At 38.8% G+C, this 24,024-nt stretch overlaps 1 protein-coding gene across 1 annotated transcript in view; it reads right to left on the bottom strand.

Annotated features, from left to right (window-relative positions):
- The window catches only part of LOC126272170 (protein naked cuticle homolog 2-like), a 1,268,099-nt gene that overhangs the window by 1,028,273 nt on the left and 215,802 nt on the right, over positions 1 to 24,024 (bottom strand). The gene's annotated exons all lie outside the window — the stretch shown is intronic.

The raw sequence follows: 24,024 nt of genomic DNA, 5'->3' as shown, positions 1-24,024 counted from the left end.
GACTCATCAGAAAAGATGATTTTGTCCAAGAAATGTTCATCCTCATGTAATCGATTTAACATATCCGCACACAAGTTCGTGCAGGCAATTTTAGCAGTGTCTTTTATTGCTTGTACGATCGTCAGTCTGTACCGTTTGACATGCAAACACTTTCTCAACACACGCCAAACAGTCATATGCGGGATTTGCAGTTCGAGAGATGCACGCCGGGTCGACTTCGTTGGAATGTTGACAAAACGTTGTTTCACTCGATCAGCGACGTCGTCAGATGTGCTTGGACGACCTTTTGATTCCCCATGTCTTACCGAGCACCCTGCTTCTACAAGACATTTATGCCATTCATAAATTGTAGGCCTACTTGGAGGATCTTTAGTTTACTTGGTACGGAAATTAAGCTGAACTGTTGTCGGCGACTTCGATTCTTAAAACCAAAGCACAAAGCTAACACGCTCGGGTCCAGTGAAGGCAGCCATCATTAAAGCAACTGTTACTAGCGTTCCTTACGGAGCGATTCGGCACTAGCGAACTACGTGAGACGAAACTTGAAATATTTCCCTTTAAATTGACACTACAATCAACTTTGTAGGTATTATGAATTAATTTGTTAGTTGTGAAGTTGTTTTTGAAACACCCTGTATACAGTGATGATACAGTTAAAATGCCTAATTCCTTGAAGATGTGCCTACATGACGACCGTGTTTCCAAAACTAGCCATTACAAGAAGAGCAGAAGTAGCTGAACTTATGCTTAGAGCATCTCAGTGATATGTGTCTTCCACTTCAAGTTTTCATCAGTATGTACTCCCATAAATTTGGAGCATTCTACCTGTTTAGTGACTTGTTCATGCACTACATAAATTGTTGGTACAACACTTTTTTGTACAGAACTCAGTATAATGTGTTTTTGCAAAACTGAAGGAGAGCCCATTTTCACTTAATAACTCGTTCAAAACATAATTAATAATTGACAAGATGTATTCACAACTTGCAAATCATTAACAATCTTATCAGTTGCTTTCTCTGTAATAGAGTTTATTATAACACTAGTACATCTGCAAAAAGGACCAATTGTGCTTGATGAATGTTAAGCTGAATAGGAGTCAACTAACAATCAAACATTGTGGCAATATTTATCATTTCCAAACATTAACAAAAATTTTCTTTCCCTTTAACATTGTTTGAACTGTTCAGAGCAACTTTCTGCATTCTGTTTCTAACCAACTTGTGTAAAGCCATCAGTCCAATAAACCTAATTTTTTAATGAGAGTAACATGAGCTACAAAATGAAACTCATTTGAAAGATAACAAAAAATAGCAACTAGCGATATTTTATTATTTATAGCTTGTAATATTTGATGAGTGAATGTGTAAATAGCATTCACAATCGAATAAACCTTCAGGGAATCCAAAATGTGATGTACTAATTAAGTTATTGCTCTTAAATATGAGACTACTCTTGAATACATTACTTTCATGAATATTTTGGGAAAAACATCAGCAATGAGTAATTATGTAAGTCCTTCTTGTCACCTTTGTTATAAAGAAATACAACAATTGAATAGTTTAATATGTCTTGAAAAATTTCCTGTACCTTAATGCATTACCTGTATATTACTGACATTACTTATTAAGATAGAGAACCTTTCAAGAATTAAGTTTGAAAGCTCAGCTTTCTTTTTTAGAATTTTTAGAATTCTATTAATTTTAATGAAGGATGTTGGTGCTAGTCAGCTGCAGTGCCAGAGCAGTTCACGGCACTTCAGTCCGGAACTAAGCGGCTGCTAGGTCGCAGGTTCGAATCCTGCCTCAGGCATGGATGTGTGTTATGTCCTTAGGTTAGTTAGGTTTAAGTAGTTCTAAGTTCCAGGGGACTAATGACCACAGATGTTAAGTCCCATAGTGCTCAGAGCCATTTGAACCATTTGATGTTGGTGCTACTTTAATAATCTGATAAATTAAAGTTTTGTGGAGTGACATCTTTAACATATTCCCTTGCTTCTTCAAGTGAACCGTTTAATTCTACTTCTGCTATTACATTTGGAAAGTGATTGTTAAAAATACTTGCAGCTTGTAAATTACCAGTCACAATGATGTCATTTACTTTAACAGTTACGCTATTTGTACCCTGTGCAGTTGTTTTGTCTCACATTTTACAGTGTCCCATATAATTTTAATCTTATTATCTGTGTTATTAATTTATGTCAGGACATGAATAATTCTGGAAATTTTACATGACTTTCCTTAAAATATTATGGTATTTTTGTTGAATGCTAGTAATGTTGGATGTTAAGTTATTTTGACACCTTTACAAATTTACGCTTTTCTCTTACAATAAATTTTAATCACTTTAGTTATCTGTAGCTTACTTGTTTTTATTATGAATTTTCTGGAAAAGTTTTTAGGGAAGTCACTTTCAAATATTAACAAAAATTTAATATTTCACATTAGTATTTCTTTCTGTATGTGCCTCACCCCATATCACCTCTTTTAAATTGTTCTTCAAAGACTGTAGCCTGTTTTCATTACTAAGCCTCACAACTGCGTATGAACATGCTTCAGACTACAAGGTGCTACATAGTTTATTTCGATTAACTGTTGATCGTGATCCCATTAACAATTTAGTACATATTAATCGTTTCAGTCTGACCACTGTCTATGAAAACATTATCAGTCAGTGTCCTGCTACCTTGCAGCTCACAAATTGGAAAATTTAACATCCGAAGCAGATTGAAAAACCTAACTAATAATTTCAGATAATTTTTGTCAGAATCCTTTAGGATGTCTACACTGATATCTCTCCAAACTACATTTTCCCCTTGTCTGAAATGTAGCTCAATAATGCTTCTAGATTTCCCATAAATAGCTGAAAATTCCCTACAGGGGATCTCTAGACTGTTGCAATTACAAGGGAAGTTTTCTGCAGTTACAACTACCTAGCATATAGTTCTGGGTTCTGATATACACAAAAATTGCTTGTTTCAACATTTTTGTTTTTGTGTCTAATTTTGCAACCTGCTTTCACCATGTTCACTCTACACAAAAATTATACAAGTCTATAACACTATGTCTTTAATACTAGTCTATAACGTCTTGTATTTAACTCTTCTATCCACTTCATTTCCACTCCATTCCATCCCTGTGGTTACATGTTGTCGAGAGAGGTACAGAACATCTATCATTTCAGAATATTCCACATCTTCTACACATGCAAGGAGTTCATCTACTTTATTTTTCAGCTCGCTGATTTTCTGATGCAATTTTACTTTTTTAGAAATTGTTACACATATTATGCTCCTGTTCTGTTTTAATTTTATTCAAGACTGTCGATGACCTGACTCTAATCTAAAAATGCACCCCCCTCACTCTAGCAATCACATGTATTTTGTCTTGTGTATTTGTGGCCACCTTACACTTCTCTAAATGATCAGCTGCTCTGTCCTTCCCCCTCCTATTCAGGTGCAGCAGGTACAGCACGGATATAAGACTTTATTTCAGTCAAAAGCAGTGCACTCATCTCTTAGTTTACATGGTTAACAGCTACGTTAGCCTGCGACTTAATAGCACTGTAAAATCTACGGAAGCCCCATACAAATGTGTGCTGTTATGCTCCTGTTTCCTCCAGGTTGCCTTTAGTGCTACACTCTGAGTTGCTTGCCGGGCTGTTGCCTGCTCCTTCTACTGTAAGTACTTGAGCTTCTTCATCAATGTCTCTACACAGTGCCCGTATGTTCTCTACCGCCAGGTTAATCTTGGCACTAGGTTTCACGATGCTTGTGACATGGTATTCTACACCTACTTTCTCCTGTAGTATTTGGCCTACATCTCTCCCACGACAGTTACCTAACAGCAGGAGCCTTTTTTTATGTGTCTTTTCTTCCGATCTGGGCATTAAAATTGTTTCTACGAGTCTGCTGCTCTCTACTTTGCCAAAAAAAAAAAAAAAAAAAAAACAAAGAAAAACTGATTGAGGCTCGACCTCTATATCAGGTAACAAGTCATCAGACTGTTAATCGAAATTTGAAATATTATTTCTAGATTTTCTCCATATGCTTATCATTCGTTACGATTTCTCAGTTGCCATTGTCTCTTTCCCTTCTCAAACTACTTCAAAATACATCATTTCTAATCTTCCCTGAAGGGCATAAATCTTTCTTCCCTGTTGAAAGTTTTTCTCTTTTCGACTGAATACTCTGATACTTTACTAGTCTCCCCACTACAGCGCTTCCAATGAAGCACCAACCCACAATGACAATATGTTTCTCTCACACTAAATTTTCTTTTCTTTTTGTGGTGTTAGGATTTATATTTTTGGATGTTGGTAGGCTTTTCTTTTTACAAAAAGCACTTTTGCAATGTGTAATCCTTGCTACAACGTCTTTCCACAATCTTCCATCATCTGTTTTACTTTCAAGATAACATATTCCATACTCGACTGCAACGAGATAACCCCTAACATAACATTGTTAAGTACCCTCGCCCAAGCTCTCCACAATGGTTTACAGTGTATGTACTGTTTGTAGTGTGGAGACTAATTAACTGTAGCGTAAAAGAGTACGGAAAACAGTTTGCAGATTGCACAACCGTAGCGGTGTTCGTTTATTGTTTCAGATATTCATATTGGAAGATGCTCAGCAGGCTTCTTAGTTCATTAACATGATATTTGTTTGAGGAGAGTCATTTTCAAAGGAAAACATGCTTATATGCATTTTGTAAGAAGAACAGCTGTAACTCCACCAAGACGGAGTCGTTTAGCGTGCAAAACAATCTTCTAAAGGCACCGGACTTGACGCCTCATTTGCTCTACAGCTGTTTTATTGCATCTGCTGCACAAAACTGCCCTGCACATGACACGTCAGACATTAGTGTAACATAAGCCCCTCCCATATCTTCTTCCACATTCCACCACTTCTGCAATTTGGTCTACAGCTGTTTTATCGCTTCTGCTGCACAAAACTGCCCTGCACATGACACGTCAGACATTAGTGTAACATAAGCCCCTCCCATATCTTCTTCCACATTCCACCACTTCTGCAATTTGGTCTACAGCTGTTTTATTGCTTCTGCTGCACAAAACTGCCCTGCACATGACACGTCAGACATTAGTGTAACATAAGCCCCTCCCATATTTTCTTCCACATTCCACCACTTCTGCGATACCTTGGTCAAAGACTCAGTATATTCGACTGATCGTGTTATGTTACATACGATTCTGCATCAGTTAAGCCATAGAAGCAGTTGGTTAGACTTTGTATTTAGGACAGTTGAAAGTGACCGTATGGATACTAAATTAAATAAGCATGAGTAAAAATGGCGTAGGTGCTTTGAAAAAATAAATAGAGTTAGCAAAACGAAACTTTGAATGTGTATGGAAAGGAAAGTTACAACCATTGTGTTTTACCAGTTTTGAGCTACGACTGGAAGATATGGTCTTTAAAAGCGGTCGCCAGAGAGATATGTATGATGAGAATTGCTAGGAGAGACTATAAAAACAATTTAAAAAATGTTCAAATGTGTCTGAAATCTTATGTGACTTAACTGCTAAGGTCATCTGTCCCTAAGCTGACACACTACTTAACCTAAATTATCCTAAGGACAAACACACACACCCATCCCCGAGGGAGGACTCCAACCTCCTCCGGGATCAGCCGCACAGTCCATGACTGCAGCGCCTTGGACCGCTCGGCTATTCCCGCGCGCCTAAGAACAATAAACTGATCATCTATCAGCCTAGATGTCGAAGGCATAACGAACGTCAAGTGGAGGTGGTCGAGATATTTTGTTACGTGGGTGGACCAAGCAAGTTCTTTTTTGGATTTCGAAAGACAAAAAAAGACTGAAGCGACGACCTAATAAATGGTGGGGAGATATGAGAAGACATGCAGGATAAACCTGGGTTTTCTTTTCTGGATTTCGAAAGACAAAAAACGACTGAAGCGACGACCTAATGAATGGTGGGGAGATACTAGAAGATATGCAGGAGGAAGCTGGGTGAGCATTGCTGGGGAGCATAACGCATGGAAAAATGGCTGATGACGATGCTGACGCAACGCATGTTGAACAAATAGCAGCAAATATTTTTACGAACATCGGGTAAGAGAAAATGTTATTTATGAATTTATTCTTTCTCCAGTTTCTAGTTAAAAAAAATGTTACACTTCTCTGACAGAATCTGCATATCTGATTTAAAAAAAATTATAATTCTTTCTCGTTTTACTGGTGTACCCATTAGTCAATAATTCGGGAGCACAAATACTAGCTACATCAGACATATTTTATCCGATATTTCGTAACATATCAACAAGTAGAACAAAAGGTAGGAAAGAATGAAGCCGAGGTGACAGTATTCGTGGTGTCTAAATTTCTTACCGTTTATGACGGTAGCTGTATTCATTGCACTCCTTTGATGGGAGACAGCTCCTAACACACCAGATGCTATTATGACCTTCTTGTGGAGGCGCGCACTCTCCATCAGCCATAAGGTTATTTCACTATCACAATCAACGAGTTCAGCGATTTTATGAGTGTCAAATCTGACCTACAATGTTTTCTGACGAGAATCGTATTATTTTGAAGTCGCGATTTAATCTTCTGCTTGTTCATTTACCTTTATGGGCTATGAATTGCCCGCTACGAGCCTAATCTTTCCCTCGGTCTTTTATAGAGGCGTTTTATTTTTGTTTGTATTTTTTTTATTTTTGCGGGAAATCCAGGAAGCGTTCTTTGTACGCGTTGAGTCCACCATCCTTATTCTCCTTTAATGTTTGTTTTACGGCGCATATGTTCAGCTCATATCCAATTTCGACATTTATGACTTCTTTCAAATCCTTTGACTCTTCTTACAAACTACACCTCTATACTCTGGATGTACGTTAAGTGCGTATTGTTTGCCATTCACGATTCACATCTTCATAATAGAGATAAAAACAATAATCAATTGTATAAAGCCACAGCGTCACCAGATGTTGTGAACGGGTGATCCGTTTTGATCACTGCATCTAATACACAACTATAAATGTCGCGTGGCATTGTTGGCTGGGTGAGTTCAGCTGCCTGAAGGAAAGGGCGTTCATCCTCTGCGCCCAATGGTCACTTTTCCTTGCGGATATATGAGAACTGTGTCGCATGTGTCTTTGTGGAGTGTAACTGAGTGTAGTGGATGTGTGTATATCCTAGTGTTATGTTGTGTTGTACGACGGTGTTGAGAGAAGGGGGAAGGCTAAACTTGGTGCTGGCACATAGGCTACCTGCTTTCGAATAGCAGCATGGGGACCGTCGAGCTTCACCTCCCCATCCGACGAACGGATCTCCATCAATGTCCACGGATCTCCATCAATACCCTCACTTCATAACACATTGTGGAGAGGTCTGGAATTTAATCAAGGACGATGACACAAAGACTAGTGTTCAGGAACTTTACTTCAGCACCTTTCCTCCACTTGCCAGTCAAATACTGGCAGTGAAAATTTCATCCATCATCAGGATTCGAACCGCATTACCTTCTGGTCTAGCGCTATCACACAGGAGTGCCTTAGCGACCTCGGCTACGGAGGTGGGAATATGCAGTTATGCAAGTTATGACTTGAGCAAAAGGGAGGTCCTTACATGGATTTTAAGGGAGGGCGTTCATGAAAAAATTGAATTTTGAAGACACGGTAATGAAATGTTGTATAATGCTGTACATGAATTTACAAATCTATTATTAAGTTCCTTGAATTATATATATTTAACTTTTTTATCGAATTTAAAAATTTTATGTCAAAAAATATTATTTTCTCTGAAAATATTCAAAGATTTCTATAATTTTTTCTCTATTTAATTTCTTTACATGTAATAAGCTTCTCTCATGACGTTTTCTCGAATATATGGAATAGGGAAAATTTAATAATTTTTTAATTGTAATTCTGCAAGAATAATATAAAAATCATTAAAAATTTCAAGTGCTTTGACCCACATCTCCACTAACACTAAGAACTTCAACATTCACACTTGAGACAACATTTATTGGATGTATAGAAATAGGTGTGAAATAAGTCTAGTTTTCACAGATCCTAAGAAAAAAGGTACACAAAGTCTACAATAGTTAATCTTCAGGAAAAGCAGTTTAAAATTCAATCTAAAGTTTTGTTTTATGTCACCTCTTCATAATGCCTCAGATTCGTAGTCAGGGCCCGCTTTCCTGTCAAGACTTCTCTTCTGATTTCTTTTATCAGATCTTCAACTGACTTTTCACCTACAGAGAAGCGCAGGAAATCTATTTTTCTTAAGATGTCTTGAGTGAACTACCTTGTCTTAAAGCCCGTTCTCTAATACATTCATCTTCCCTACGTTCCAATCATTAAATACGAGAGCTGCAGCATAGGCTCCAATTCTGACAGCTGTAGCAGATGAAGACGAGGTATTGGGGTATCGTTCCCATCTGAGTGAATTTAGAGACTCATTTGGATTCTGGATTTTGTCATGAACACACTTTGTTAGCAATTCAGGATCGGTCAGAAAACTGTAAGTGGGCTTGACAACATTGAGGATACAATTTCAAAGCCTCTCCTTGTGAATGTACGGGTTGTTATCGCTTTGAAGCTGTGGATATTGAAGTGTTGGTTCAAAATTGGGGCGTGGTAAGGAGGTCGTGTTACACATTTAATTATTTTTCGCACTTAGGGTGTAATTTTCATCACTGAAACTTTGGAAACTTATTGTGTACGAGTTCTACTAAGAAATAAAAAATAAATTGAAAATCGACATTTTCGGTGAATTTCGTGAACGTCCCCCATGAAGTACGTCCTTCTAGCAATGGGTTACAGAGATGCGTGATACGCTCATGTCAGATACAGTCAATATCGCTTTCAGGGAACAAGTAAAGAAATTAATCACCAAACTTAACCTATTTCGTAACAGTTTATCTACTCCGAATGAAATACACAGGATATCAGACAATTCTTACGCTGGTTAGTGCATTAGAACATAGATAAAGTGCCCTTCAAGAAATAAACCCAGAAATAAAGATTAGGGGAAGGTAGGGTTTCTCGAAGTCCCACGTCTATTCCACAATATGTCAAGAAATTGCCCTCCCAAACTGAAAACAAACACAAAACACTTGAAAGTCGGTGGTTTCGACGGAACATTTCAAATCACGTACAATAAATACACAAATTAAATAAAGCAGTCTTATAAGGCTTTAATGTAATGTGTTCGCTAGCAAGTACTACTAAATTTATTCACTTTATTTTGTACGGATTTAACATAATCGTTCGTTACGTCACACTCAAAACACCTGAAAGTTTTGACTGATTGTATCGTTTTACATCGTTTGATTGTTTGCGATAGGTTTAGTCCGATTTGGGTGTTTATCTATAAACGCCATGGTTTTAGTTTCTCGCACAGTAATTCTGAGGATGTATTCGTAACGTATTGTATAACATTCATGATCAATTATGCGTAGGTGTTTTTCCCCTAGAAATGAGTGTAAGGTAAGTAGCATAAAAAGGGCTTAAAACAGTGACAGATCGTTAAGGTGAAACCGCGCGTTTACTTTAAAACTCCAGCTGCTACCAGTGACATCGTAGGATAGAGGAAAAAGCATATCTTTGTGTCATTTATTTGTTGGTACTGGAACTGTCATTTGTGCCACCTACACCCAAGTCAAATTATGTGTTTTCTACGTTCTCTTAATTCTTACAACCGCACGTGAACGTATGCTCAATACTTCGTTGTATTCCATAAATTCGCTATTCAAACATTATCGAGGAATTTCTCAGAACTTATAAATATTAAATGCGTTCATTTAGCAAGAAAAATGGCAAAACAGTCTGGAATAACTATAGATATGTAAGCTAACTTGACACAGTTCACAAACTGCGCGCCAGTTGAAACATGTACGTTTGAAATAACGTAGCTAACAGTAATGAAACACAGCTGTTAGAATGGAAATGGCTCGCGAAACCTTACTTTATCTCGTCGCTTATGCGCTTTGCCCTGTACTGAACTTTTCTGATTGCGAGAATGTAAGCTGTCAATAATTTTAAGGGGAGTTAGAATGGAAATTTTTTCATATTTTCGGATTTTTATCTCATTATAAAATTTGCAATTTTCGGAAGAAAATTATATATATATATATACTCACGTGATAAGTATTTTATTTTTTAAATATAATCTACACTCGTTGAAAATGTTAAAATTTTTACATGCATTACTGCAAGATCTAATAAAATCAGTCTTTTCTGATATAGAAGATGTGGATTGCAGTGTTATAAAGGTCATGTCCAGAAGAGGACGGGCACCAGGTTGAGGAAGTTGAAACAAAATTTGAGAGACAAGAAACTTTCAACTTTCTGGTGGTGAAACCATAAGAGGCAGGCTGACAGACAAAATGATTGGTGAACTGGAGCAGTATTATGGGATGGCCATGAGAAATAATACTGAGGATCCGTTGAAAATGAAGCAGGCAGTATAGGCTACCTTCTTCCACGGACTGTCAACAGATGAAAAACCAGTACATCAGCTTTGCCCTCCTGGATCTGATTCATGGCGCAATTACCGCAATGGCAAGTACTCAAATAGATCATGGACTCGCTTACCAAAAAAAAAGTTGTTGTTGGAATGAAGACACTAAAATGGGGGGTCAGTGAAGCTGTTATTACTTTTAATGATGGCAACATTAGCACAGTGAAAGTGATGCAGCGTATGGGAATTAATCCTGGAGCACACTACATCAGACAACTTGGACGGATGTACCAGGTTCGCATTGATAAAGCAGAGTATGCAGCATAGTTGGCCGCTAAGGAGTCCAGAAAGAAGAAAAAACTTGGAAAGAGATCAAGAGGATGATATACAGTATGGTGCAGGGTGCCCTGAGTTACTAAAAATAAAAATTAAGCATATATTTAGTGAGTTACAGTCTCTTGAAACTTCAGAAGCCGTTCCTGAAAATTTACATTTTCTGTTGCATTTTTCCCTAAATCTCAGAAGCCACTTCGAGTAGAGTATTCAAATTTTCAGGGAGTAATAACATACATATCCTGAGTCTACTGAACTAAAGAAAGAACGTGATGTTATGTATAATTAATATTATTTAGGATAACGTACAAAAAAGTACACAAAAATTTAACCATGTAATTTAAAAAATTGTATTTCCGAAATCAGTGGCTGAAATACATTTATTGCAATTCAGTAGACGCAGAACATATAGTTTAATGTCCTGTAAAAGTTTCATGTTAATGGCTACAGTGATTCCTGAAATACAGGGAAGCCATGTCACTAAATTTAACATTGTCGGGCTAGGGCTTTCCAAAACTGGATGAACTTACGTAACACGAAAACTGAATCTGATGGCAACACTATTGATTTGAAATCGCCTCTGGTAATAAAACAAAACTTGATCAATTTTAAAACAATGGTCCCTGTGAAATAATAAAAGTTCTTGCCTTTATCTGCGCAATGGTAACGCTTTTCGCACTGCTCTCTGTTAGTATTTTCAATTGTGTAGTTATCAAACAGCTGTTGTGCAAGGCTGTCTCTTTGAATACATTTTAATTGAATCGATTATGACTGAGACAATAATTCTTGAGAAAGATAGTTAATCAAAAACGACATAACTAACAATATGGCACTAACTTCAAAACTTGTATTTTGACTCTTTGAAAATTAATAATGCTCACAAATAACACACAATAAACTGATTATACATGAGCAATTAGCTTTATAAAATGATTGGACGTGAGTGCTACACATTCTCAGTCATAGCTATGAACACACGCATTGCACTCGTAACAAAACAACTTTCTTTACCTTAATTATTTCCAGTATGGTATCTTGCAAATTAATAATTTTTTTCTGCCTGTAGCGAGTAGGTGTATTCCAGCACACATCAGGTACAACACGTCTTTACACTTGAGAGTCAAAAAACGGTTCAAATGGCTCTGAGCACTATGGGACTTAAAATCTATGGTCATCAGTCCCCTAGAACTTAGAACTACTTAAACCTAACTAACCTAAGGACATCACACAACACCCAGTCATCACGAAGCAGAGAAAATCCCTGGCCCCGCAGGGAATCGAACCCGGGAACCCGGGCCTTGGAAGCGAGAACGCTACCGCACGGCCACGAGCTGCGGACTTGAGAGTCTTCCATACATCTCTCTATCTAAAGTTACCCTAACACGTTACCCACAACACCTTGAATCAGCGATCGCTGTTGAGCAGCGACGCTACTACACAATCGATACTACATTTGACCATCTCTGGTTCAATGTAAAATTTTCTTACAAAATTTTACCCTACTCATATACCTTTCACAGTTATAAACGCCAGACCCAAAGCAATAGGTGACATTGGCTTATTGAAGAACAAATGTACTGCAGAAAAAGAATTTCAGCTACTGATGCCATTTTTGCAACAGCCTCTGGAAAAGTAAAAATACCGAAAGTTAAATTCGCATTAATCACAAGAAAAAGAAAGAGTGCGAAGCATGTAAAGCAAGAACTATAGTGTTTGGATTCTGTTGTCAGCAGCGTATTTCTTGAGTTTCTGAAGTCTGTCTGTAACCGGATTTCACGTATAGCTTCCTTTATTCTAGGCGTCCTTTTGTATGGATTCAAGCAGACTGATAATTCTGTTAAATGAAAAGAAATTGACTTAGTGACGAGACCTGTCCAATAATTTCATTCTTCCTTTCTCTGATTTTTGGCGAAAACGAATGCATTTCTGGTGGAATAAGCAAACGCTAAAGATTTAAGTGCTGTTACAAATGGTAGCAATAACTAACTTCGTCACGAATTTCCGTTCCCGCCTCTCTTCAACCCATTAACTAACATTAAGGTTTAACTTCGTATAGCAGAACAACACAGTACTTGTCTAAGACGCAGTCGCTTGATAACTTTCATACAAAGGATAATGGAATGGAAAGGAAAGTTAGAATGAATGTTACGAATAAAAAGCAATTAAAAGAGGAGAAATAATATTAATCAACAGCGAAGCAGCGTGTATTCAAAGCAAAGTGAAAGTTTCCGAGTCACGTGGCCGAGCCAACGTTGCGTTTGCCTGTCTCTTTCATTTCGAGACGAGGAACGCTTTAATGCCTTTATTGACCGCGATCGGCTGTAAAGACTGGCAGAAAATAAATGCGGCCCATTAGAATACTAATGGTCACATTAGGTTTCCATCAAGGGGTCGTCGCGACATTGCTCTGTAATATCGGATGCAAATCTCCGGCGGTAATAGAGTTCTTACGAGGCTCGGACTTATTGATACGACGTAAGGACCGTACTAATGAGGAGTGCCTGTTGATAATTACCGCGAGGCGAAAAGTTAGGGGTCCCGGCAGCGACATGAATTAGCGGCCGTTTGAATATTAAGAGCTCGCATTGACGGAGCTTTGTATGCGCAGGCAGCCACAAAGCTGAACGCAGGGCGGCCGCTCCGGGATACGCCGAGGCTGCTCGGCAAGAAGCTTGAAGGCTCACGTGTATGGTGTGTCGACTGCGAGAGTACAGCAGAAGCATAGAAAACCCGAGAGGCACAATCAGCATGTCTCCCAGCAAGTTTTGAATATTTCCTTATTGCTTTGATGCATGGTTCGATCAAAGTAAGCGTTTGCCTATAGCAGGTGAGAGGGTGGGGGTAAGAAGCACATCGGGGCCCATATGGATAGTGGTTTATTTATAGGAGGCATGGATTCACATATAGCGCGATAAGGTGCGTTAAAAAGAATTACGCTTTGCGATGTTGCTACAAAACAACAGCTCCGTTAAAATACAGGGCGAGTCAAAAAAGGACTTTACAGCTTTGGAATGATACAGAAATTTATTGAGATAAGTCAAGAAATCGATGTATGTGTCATTTTGTAGGGAACATCCTCACTTATCACAAAAAAGTGTGCAGCGTCATTTGAGTTCGATGTGACTACCATCTCTGTTGCGGCAAACATTGAAAGTTTCTTGTTATGCATGAACTCGTGTTTGTAAGTCTCAAGTTGGGATCTGAAAAATTGGTAAAACTTACTTTGATATCGAAATACGTAAATCTCAGTGCAGGGCGATAGAACTTAGTGAAGATTTTATTTTGTCTATGTGAAGCACACGCCACATGATATGAAGTGCAAACCAGCCGGTACATCAAACAATTCGCCTGCGAAATAGCAATCCGTTTTCAATTAAACTCTCGTATGCTATCTGACTGTAACAAAAATAACTCGGATAAAAATGATGGCTCTGGATATAGCTAATCTTTATCTTTAGTCTTGCAAACAATTGCTATATCAGAACTGTTATTCTAATTACACAGAAAATGAACATAAAATTTAACGCATCTGACTTTCAGACAAAACTGCTTGAAAACTCATAAGGTAGCGCTTTACTGAAAACTTTTACTGATACTGAGCTTCTGAACAGGTACTCATAGTTTCACAAGTACATTCTGACAATCACTGTGCCTTACAATGGACATAAACCCTGAAGGTCATTAAATTCGCCGGCCTACCTGTGCACACGGAACGCTCGTCTGTTCTGCAGTCTGTTACTCTTAAGATAACGATGAAACTGTCGAAAGTTGAATTTCATTTACCGTACTTGAAATGTGCATTGCATGACGGTATCTTATCACGTTTCATAAAAAATGCTTTTGCAGCACACAGCACGCCATGTGCAAGGCGACTATACAAACACTCCTAAAGGTAAAGAATGAAAAAGGAGTAACTATACTTAACGACTGATAAATGAGAACAAAGACTCCAGGTATAACTATGCTTTATTAAACCGTAAAAACAGTACACCCTTTTATAAAGTTCTCACAACTAGACAACGTTAGCTAAATATTTCTTAATAATTTTCATGTGTACAATTTCCTTGAAACTTGTTTGTATTATAAGCCAAAACCATATATTGTATTTTGAAACTTCTACACCAAACTTCAGTCGTTCGCAGTGTTCTAAGAGTAAGAAACTACGCAATCACCTTACACGTTGGCTTAGACAATACCTACATTAACACAACCCCACTTATTCAGTATTTTTCATCAAAAACATATTATTGTAAAATCCTTTCTAAATACTGCTGCCTCCATTACACGGCAGGCCAGGTTCCATTCTTTTCAAACCAAGTACATTGCCAGACTGTCTTAACAAACAGTGACTGCTACTCTCTTCAAAAGGAACAACCTCTCTGAACAACATCTGTGGTCTCAGGAAGAGACTTACAAAAGAATATGGTTATAATAATATTACAAAAGTTGAGTACGTTCATTAAACTTACAACTTCCTTTACATTTATAGCCAAAACTTCTTGAAAATTGTAATGGCAAATAAGACAGCTGTCTTTCAGCATCCCACTGGTGATCAATTTCGTCCCACACTTGTTGCAGTAAATCAGGCTTAACTTGTGAAATGGCAACATAGGTTCGATTTTTCAGTTCGGCTAAATTGATTAGTAGGAAAGGAACATACATACAGTCTTTAATGAAACCCCAGAGAAAGAAATCCAGTAATGTCAAGTCTGGGAAGCGAGATGGTCATGCTATTGGCCCTTCACCTGGTGATTTATCATGTCGCAGTGAATAACCTGTCCCAAAAAAGTACTTGCGTCAGCAGTAAATTGTAGTCCGGCTTGGAGGTTCTTTAGCGTATCCAGTGCGAAATTTACGCCGAAAAATTGTTGCAGAGTTCGTTTCATGAAACCAAATACACAGCGAGCACGCTCCACACCAGCTGAAAGTAGCCATTTTAACTGTGCGCTACACTGGCGCTCCTAGTGGAGGAATGGGGTACTGTTGCACTATGTGACTCAAAATTGAAGTTTTTCGGTACAAAATGGCACATCTGCCGTTTCTGTAAGTTATCTCTATAAATTATTATATGATTTCAAGGTTGTAAAGTCTCTTTTGACTCACTCTGTATAACTGTTGATCAGTTTGAAAATATACATTACTGTAATCAGTCACATTCATTATTTTCCCACTGCGTTTTTCGGAGGATTAAATATCCATCATCAAGTGACTGTATTATAATGAAAAAGGCATAAACGATTTCCACATACAACTATTTGTGACATTCCCGTGATGTTGCTGAACAGCGGCAGACGAACAATTATTTTAGTAGAAGGGTCAAACTTCTGTGGATTAGACTGGTACGTAGCGTACCCTACAGTCTAGGTACGTCGTTGCCAACATTCACTCTGTACTGAATACGAGTTATTATGACGACATTCGAACTTTGTTTTGTTGCTGATGCTACCATTTCCAGCTTCGTAAAGAAACGATCGCTGCCGCATTCACTTCATGTTTAGCACACTTTCCTTTATAAATTACTAAAATTTCGTTCTAAATTTAGAAATGTTGTATTACGTAATACGGAAATATCCAACAAGTATTTTTGTTAATAATTTTTAAAAACATGCTTGGAAGAAACAGCTATTTGATTTGATAATTTGAAATAATAATCAGTGACGATCGGAATTTTTTCATTAAAAATTAAAATCATATGTAATTGTTAACTTGTTTTGACAATATGTCTAGATCATCATGAGACCATTATCTGGAAAAAAAATCTTCTTAGAGGGTAACAGGTCCCAACATTATACAATCTATTTAGACAATTAACTATGAATACACGATCACAATGACGATTATAATAATTGAAGATCTGCCTTAGACAGCGTCTAAGGTAAAACTAGCAGTTTTTTTTATTTGTATAAGGTGGATCTGCGATGATTCGAATATGTCCAGCTGACGTAAACAGAGATGCTATTATGCATTTTATTGTGTACTGTGTTTTTAGGACTCAGAAATCATCTGTTGAGCGCTACATGTAGGAACATGGCCATATGCGCAAGATGCTTTTTCGTTTTAAATGTTTTATTTGTGACAAACTTTTATATAATGTGCTACATTTTACCTGAATAAGAACTTGGTGGCAGGTGCAATTGAAAATGAAAACATTTTCTATCAAAAATTTTTGAAGAGCTACAGATGACCAAAGTCTGTCGAAACTGGTTGTTTGTAAATAAAGCAATCTGAATGAGATCTTGGCTTAAGAAATTTTTTATAAAGGTGAAGCTCTGCCTCTCGCCTGCTCCAAGGTCTCATCGGGAACCAGTAGGGTTTAACATACGGTAATAACGTACGTGAAAAATTAAAATATCAATAATTTTCTTTTGTTTCCGTCAATGATCACAAAGCATTTTGTCCTTAGACCACCGGTTTCTGTCAGCAATGATCACCTTTAGAACTGTTTTTTGTTCATTGACAGAAATAAAAGAAATTTTTCCACACTTTGCGGATAACTTTTTTAATCACAGACCGTGGCACCTCTTGTAAAAATATCAGTCTTGTTACAAAAGAACACGATGTGAAAGATTACACAAATGTAAGTTATCCATAATAGTAATTACTTACCGTAAAAAGATAATTACAAAGGTGCATGAAATACCAATAAAATTAGTTGTACCAAGGCTAACTGCCACCAGTGGCTATTGCATGAAAGTTTAAACTGAGGTGTAAGAGCAAAGACAGACGTAGACACACCAACCGTTGTCGTGGAGACAGTAGCGTAGCAACTCCCGGTGGTGGTGGTTGGTGTTTAACGTCCCGTCGACAACGAGGTCATTAGAGACGGAGCGCAAGCTCGGGTTAGGGAAGGATTGGGAAGGAAATCGGCCGTGTCCTTTCAAAGGAACCATCCCGGCATTTGCCTGAAACGATTTAGGGAAATCACGGCAACTTCCGATCAGCAGCGTGGAATGTGGTGCTGTTTAGCAGTTGCTGGAGGTGTTTTCCGACACTTGTTACCGCTCCTCACGTAGCCTCTGCTCAGAAACTAATGGTACAAAAACCCTTTCTATTTTATTATAATCCTGTATCCATATTTCATTGTGTAAATGGATTGTATAATTTTGGTACCTGTGACCCTCTAAGGTATATTATGTTTTTGCATCGCAGAGACAGGGTCTGATGATGATCTGAATATGATCGAAACCGGGTCCCACTGACATGTGATTTTAAATCTTAATAAAAAAAATATCCGAGGAAGACTGATAATTATTTCAAAGTATTTTCGTGCATATTATGAACATACTCGTACATCAGTTACAACACGTACCAGATAAAGGGAAGGGGGAGGCATTCCGTAACTGTTACCCAGACATTGTCACAACATACGTAAGATGTGTACCATGCTTAACTAACTTTGATATGGTCACTGTCTAAGGCGCGACAAACGTGTAAATTGTATAAATCATGTCACGCAACCGGTCCCACTATTCTAAGAGGTAAATCGTGAGTAGAGGGTTAGGAGGGGTGGTTGGGGGCGGGGGATAGACGCAGTGTCACAGTCCAGAAACGGTTTGTTCAGAAGTAAGCGTCCTACATTCTTCTCAAGTGCGATGTCAAGATATTCTCTATCCAGCAGAGGTCATTCGAGGCTAAGGGATGTCATTGTACGTAAGCTTAACATCTACAGACAACAAATACAGTATCCTATGCATAAACGTTGCTTAAAAGCTGGTGACCTACAGCTCAGACAATCGCCTTTTAAGATAGACATTTAAAACCAGACATATATACAGATTGTTTCCGTAAGAGCGTGCAAAAATGTAACAGGACGTAGAGAATGCTCCACTGAACAATTTGAGATTGGTAACCTGAGGTCGGAGAAGCCAGCTTAAGGAGATATGGAAGTAAACTTGCCTACCGCTTTGTCCCGCATTACTGTTTTCCAACTTATTTACGACTAATATGTGTACAAGTTTACACGTACTATACTCTTTATTTACGTGTACATTCTTTATTACCTGCAAGTAAACAAGGAGGACGGACCTGATTACCAGGAAGTCATGATGCAGGTATTGTTTACTTTATTTGTCCACGTGGTGCATCTGTTGTGTTGTATATCGAATTCAGACTGGAACCGCGTGACCGCTACGGTCGCAGGTTCCAATCCTACGTCGGGCATGGATGTGTGTGATATCCTTAGGTTAGTTCGGTTTAGGTAGTTCTAAGTTCTAGGGGACCGATGACCTCAGATGTTAAGTCCCATAGTGCTCAGAGCCATTTGAACCATTTGTATATTGTATTTACATTGCCCCGTGATAGAACGTGCTATGAATCAACTACAGACCCATTCATTACTCAATGCTATTCAGAGACGTACGGTACAATACGATGGAGCAATACCGGTACAGTATTTCCTGGTCGATGGATTGAAAGGGGAGGTCCTATTCCACGGCCTGCGAGGTCGCCTGACCTGAATCCCCTTGATTATTTGCTATGGTGATTTCTAAAGTCACTTGTGTACGAGACCCCAGTGGATAAGGAGATGGAATTAGTTGCCAGAATTGTAGCTGCCTGTGATGTGATTCGAAACACACCAGAGACATTTGTCATGGAGCGTCGGAGTCTTGTTCGCCGATGTCACGCTTGCGTTGAGGTTGATGGCCGTCAATTTCAGCAATTTTTGTAAGATGCAGTACAAATGGTACGTTCATTGTGTCAATGACGGTATTTGTAATTGTTGTTGTTGTCTTCAGTCCTGAGACTGGTTTGATGCAGCTCTCCATGCTACTCTATCCTGTGCAAGCTGCTTCATCTCCCAGTACCTACTGCAACCTACATCCTTCTGAATCTGCTTAGTGTACTCATCTCTCGGTCTCCCTCTACGATTTATACCCTCCACGCTGCCCTCCAATGCTAAATTTGTGATCCCTTGATGCCTCAAAACATGTCCTACCAACCGATCCCTTCTTCTAGTCAAGTTGTGCCACAAACTTCTCTTCTCCCCAATCCTATTCAATACCTCCTCATTAGTTATGTGATCTATCCACCTTATCTTCAGTATTCTTCTGTAGCACCACATTTCGAAAGCTTCTATTCTCTTCTTGTCCAAACTAGTTATCGTCCATGTTTCACTTCCATACATGGCTACACTCCAAACAAATACTTTCAGAAATGACTTCCTGATACATAAATCTATATTCGATGCTAACAAATTTCTCTTCTTCAGAAACGCTTTCCTTGTCATTGCCAGTCTACATTTTATATCCTCTTTACTTCGACCATCGTCAGTTATTTTACTTCCTAAATAGCAAAACTCCTTTACTACTTTAAGTGTCTCATTTCCTAATCTAATTCCCTCTGCATCACCCGATTTAATTTGACTACATTCCATTATCCTCGTTTTGCTTTTGTTAATGTTCATCTTATATGCTCCTTTCAAGACACTGTCCATTCCGTTCAACTGCTCTTCCAAGTCCTTTGCCGTCTCTGACAGAATTACAATGTCATCGGCGAACCTCAAAGTTTTTACTTCGTCTCCATGAATTTTAATACCTATTCCAAATTTTTCTTTTGTTTCCTTTACTGCTTGCTCAATATACAGATTGAATAACATCGGGGAGAGGCTACAACCCTGTCTCACTCCTTTCCCAACCACTGCTTCCCTTTCATGCCCCTCGACTTTTATGACGGCCATCTGGTTTCTGTACAAATTGTAAATAGCCTTTCGCTCCCTGTATTTTACCCCTGCCACCTTTAGAATTTGAAAAAGAGTATTCCAGTCAACATTGTCAAAAGCTTTCTCCAAGTCTACAAATGCTAGAAACGTAGGTTTGCCTTTTCTTAATCTTTCTTCTAAGATAATTCGTAAGGTCAGTATTGCCTCACGTGTTCCAACATTTCGACGGAATCCAAACTGATCCTCCCCGAGGTCTGCATCTACCAGTTTTTCCATTCGTCTGTAAAGAATTCGCGTTAGTATTTTGCAGCCGTGGCTTATTAAACTGATAGTTCGGTAATTTTCACATCTGTCAGCAACTGCTTTCTTTGGGATTGGAATTATTATATTCTTCTTGAAGTCTGAGGGTATTTCGCCTGTCTCATACATCTTGCTCACCAGCTGGTAGAGTTTTGTCATGACTGGCTCTCCCAAGGCCGTCAGTAGTTCTAATGGAATGTTGTCTACTCCGGGGGCCTTGTTTCGACTCAGGTCTTTCAGTGCTCTGTCAAATTCTTCACGCAGTATCGTATCTCCCATTTCGTCTTCATCTACATCCTCTTCTATTTCCATAATATTGTCCTCAAGTACATCGCCCCTGTATAAACCTTCTATATACTCCTTCCACCTTTCTGCCTTCCCTTCTTTGCTTAGAACTAGGCTGCCATCTGAGCTCTTGATATTCATACACGTGGTTCTCTTCTCTCCAAAGGTCTCTTTAATTTTCCTGTAGGCAGTATCTATCTTACCCCTAGTGAGATAAGCTTCTACATCCTTACATTTGTCCTCTAGCCATCCCCGTTTAGCCATTTTGCACTTCCTGTCGATCTCATTTTTGAGACGTTTGTATTCCTTTTTGCCTGCTTCATTTACTGCATTTTTATATTTTCTCCTTTCATCAATTAAATTCAATATTTCTTCTGTTACCCAAGGATTTCTAGCAGCCCTCGTCTTTGTACCTACTTTATCCTCTGCTGCCTTCACTACTACATCCCTCAGAGCTACCCATTCTTCTTCTACTGTATTTCTTTCCCCTATTCCTGTCAATTGTTCCCTTATTCTCTCTCTGAAACTCTGTACAACCTCTGGTTCTTTCAGTTTATCCAGGTCCCATCTCCTTAATTTACCACATTTTTGCAGTTTCTTCAGTTTTAATCTATAGGTCATAACCAATAGATTGTGGTCAGAGTTCACATCTGCCCCTGGAAATGTCTTACAACTTAAAATCTGGTTCCTAAATCTCTGCCTTACCATTATATAATCTATCTGATACCTTTTAGTATCTCCAGGGTTCTTCCACGTATACAACCTTCTTTCATGATTCTTAAACCAAGTAATTGGTTTGTAATTAAGTAATGTAAATAAAAAAGTTCAAAAATGATCTGAGCACTATGGGATTTAACTTTTGAGGTCATCAGTCCCCTAGAACTTAGAACTACTTAAACCTAACTATCCCAAGGATATCACACACATCCATGCCAGAGACAGGATTCGAACCTGCGACCGTAGTGGTCTCGCGGTTCCAGACTGTAGTGCCTAGAACCTCTCTGCCACCCCGGCCGACAAATAAAAAAAAGTACACAGTATCGTGATGTTATTCCTATTGTCTTCTTAAGCTGGCCTCTCTGACCCCAAGGTCGCCACCTCAAATTGTTCAGTGGGGCATCCTCTATGTCCTATTAAGTTTTTGCACGCTCTTGCGGAAACACACTATATAACAGAAGAAGATTTCTCAACACTGGACACCTTTTAGTGGAAAGGAACAAAAATAGAAGCGACGATGTAGCAAGTGTAGAGTGATACAGACGTCATACCCGAAAGCATCCAAAGATGCGAGGCACTGTGCTCCAGCCCCAGTAACTAGCAAACTCGATGCCTTGGAATGGGGGTGACCAAGCCCTTACTGGATTATAATAGCGGGCACGTAAACTCGTTCCGCTCCCCGTTCCCGGTGGAGCTGTTTGCGGAGCTTCAATGGCAGCGACTTTTGCGATGCACTTCCCAACGGCTGCCATTCTGCGCGCACTTGGCGAGCAAACACCGGAGCCATTATAAGTTCACGAAGTAAGACAAAGGCGGACCAGCAGAACTCGCCCTGCGTTACGGCGAGCGCACAATGCCGCAGTCGCATTAATCCGTCAAGGGGATTAGGTTTTAGCGTTCGAAACGCTTAAAGGACATTCTCTGCTAGCTGGTGAGCACGAACGTGGAATCGGAAATCTATGGTACTTTCAGCTATAAGAGTTGAAATCTGTGCCCTTAAAGGTTACGAGTGAAAGGTAACGGAAGAGGACAGAAACTCTCATTCTTTCTGTAATTTGGCTCCGCCTATTTGCGATCTGGGCGTTACGTGCAGTGGAACACGTATGAAAATTCGTTATGAAAGTAGTCCTGTATTAAGGGAGGAAGATAATCATTTATGTGTATGATTCAATGACGTTCCTCATGTATATCAATGACTTTCCACAAAATAACATGTTTGGCTCAGAAGTTTTCTTATTTACGAAATGACGTCGCTTTCCGATGAGAACCAGGTGATAACATAGGGCAATGATGCCACCAAACATTTCTCATGGCCTTTTGAAAGATGACGCCATTATCGTTATACCATGCAATAGATCTCGGGAAAAAATAATTGCAATATTTCCCCTTGATCTCACCCGTTCGCAGTGTCAGCACAACAAGATCATTTGGGCTAGTGTTAGAAGGACAGATCAGTCAGTCATCCAGTCTGTTGTCCCTACAACTGTTGGAAAGGCTGCTGCCCTTCATGCATTAGTCTGACCTCTCCACAGATACGTTTCTGTTGCGGTTGCACCGGCGGTACGGCCATCTGTATCATTGAGGCACGCTAGCCATCCCATTGGATACTTAAAGTAGCCTGTGCGCCACGCACGGGGATAACCTATTTCAACTTTTAACTAATTCATTGTGTTGAGATATGTTACAGTTATCAAGTATATAAATTGATCCGGGACATAACCACATTCAAAGACACGGTAATTCTCGTGTGTACCGTATATGAATGCCACATGTAGAGTAAACAAAGTTTTGAAGCTGCACAAAAGCTCTTTTTTTGCATTCTCTCGGTATTATTTACTAACAGTGTGTTCCCGCTAAAGGCCCTTCGTTTCCCAATTGCAACATTTTTGACTCCTTTTACGAGATCTCCTGTCCCTGCCACGAATATATGTATATAACAACGCCAGCAGACTTAGATAGCTTACTTATTCCAGATATAAATGTTGGATGTTCTTGTTTGTGTCAAAAGTATGTTTTATTGTTAACTAGTAATTGAATGTCGTATTAAAAATCAGAGCTATTCTATACAGTATAATTATACACTTCAGTCGATTCATATTATATCACCTGGCAAACAGAAGGCGCGGAAGGCGAATTACTGCTGTACTGGGAAGGAAAGGAAAGATGAATAAGAAGAGTTATCATCAAATTTATGAAAATAATGGATGAATCTGTCTGAAAATAGTTTATAGAAGTTATCGGGGCGGGTCATGTACAGTTCATGCTCCAGGGACAGTACTTGTGAAAGCTAAG

Source organism: Schistocerca gregaria, chromosome 5 (assembly GCF_023897955.1).
Source record: "Schistocerca gregaria isolate iqSchGreg1 chromosome 5, iqSchGreg1.2, whole genome shotgun sequence".
Classification (NCBI taxonomy): Eukaryota; Metazoa; Arthropoda; class Insecta; order Orthoptera; family Acrididae; genus Schistocerca; species Schistocerca gregaria.
Note: the sequence above shows the minus strand (reverse complement) of the source record. Positions and strands in the feature narration are given on the sequence as shown.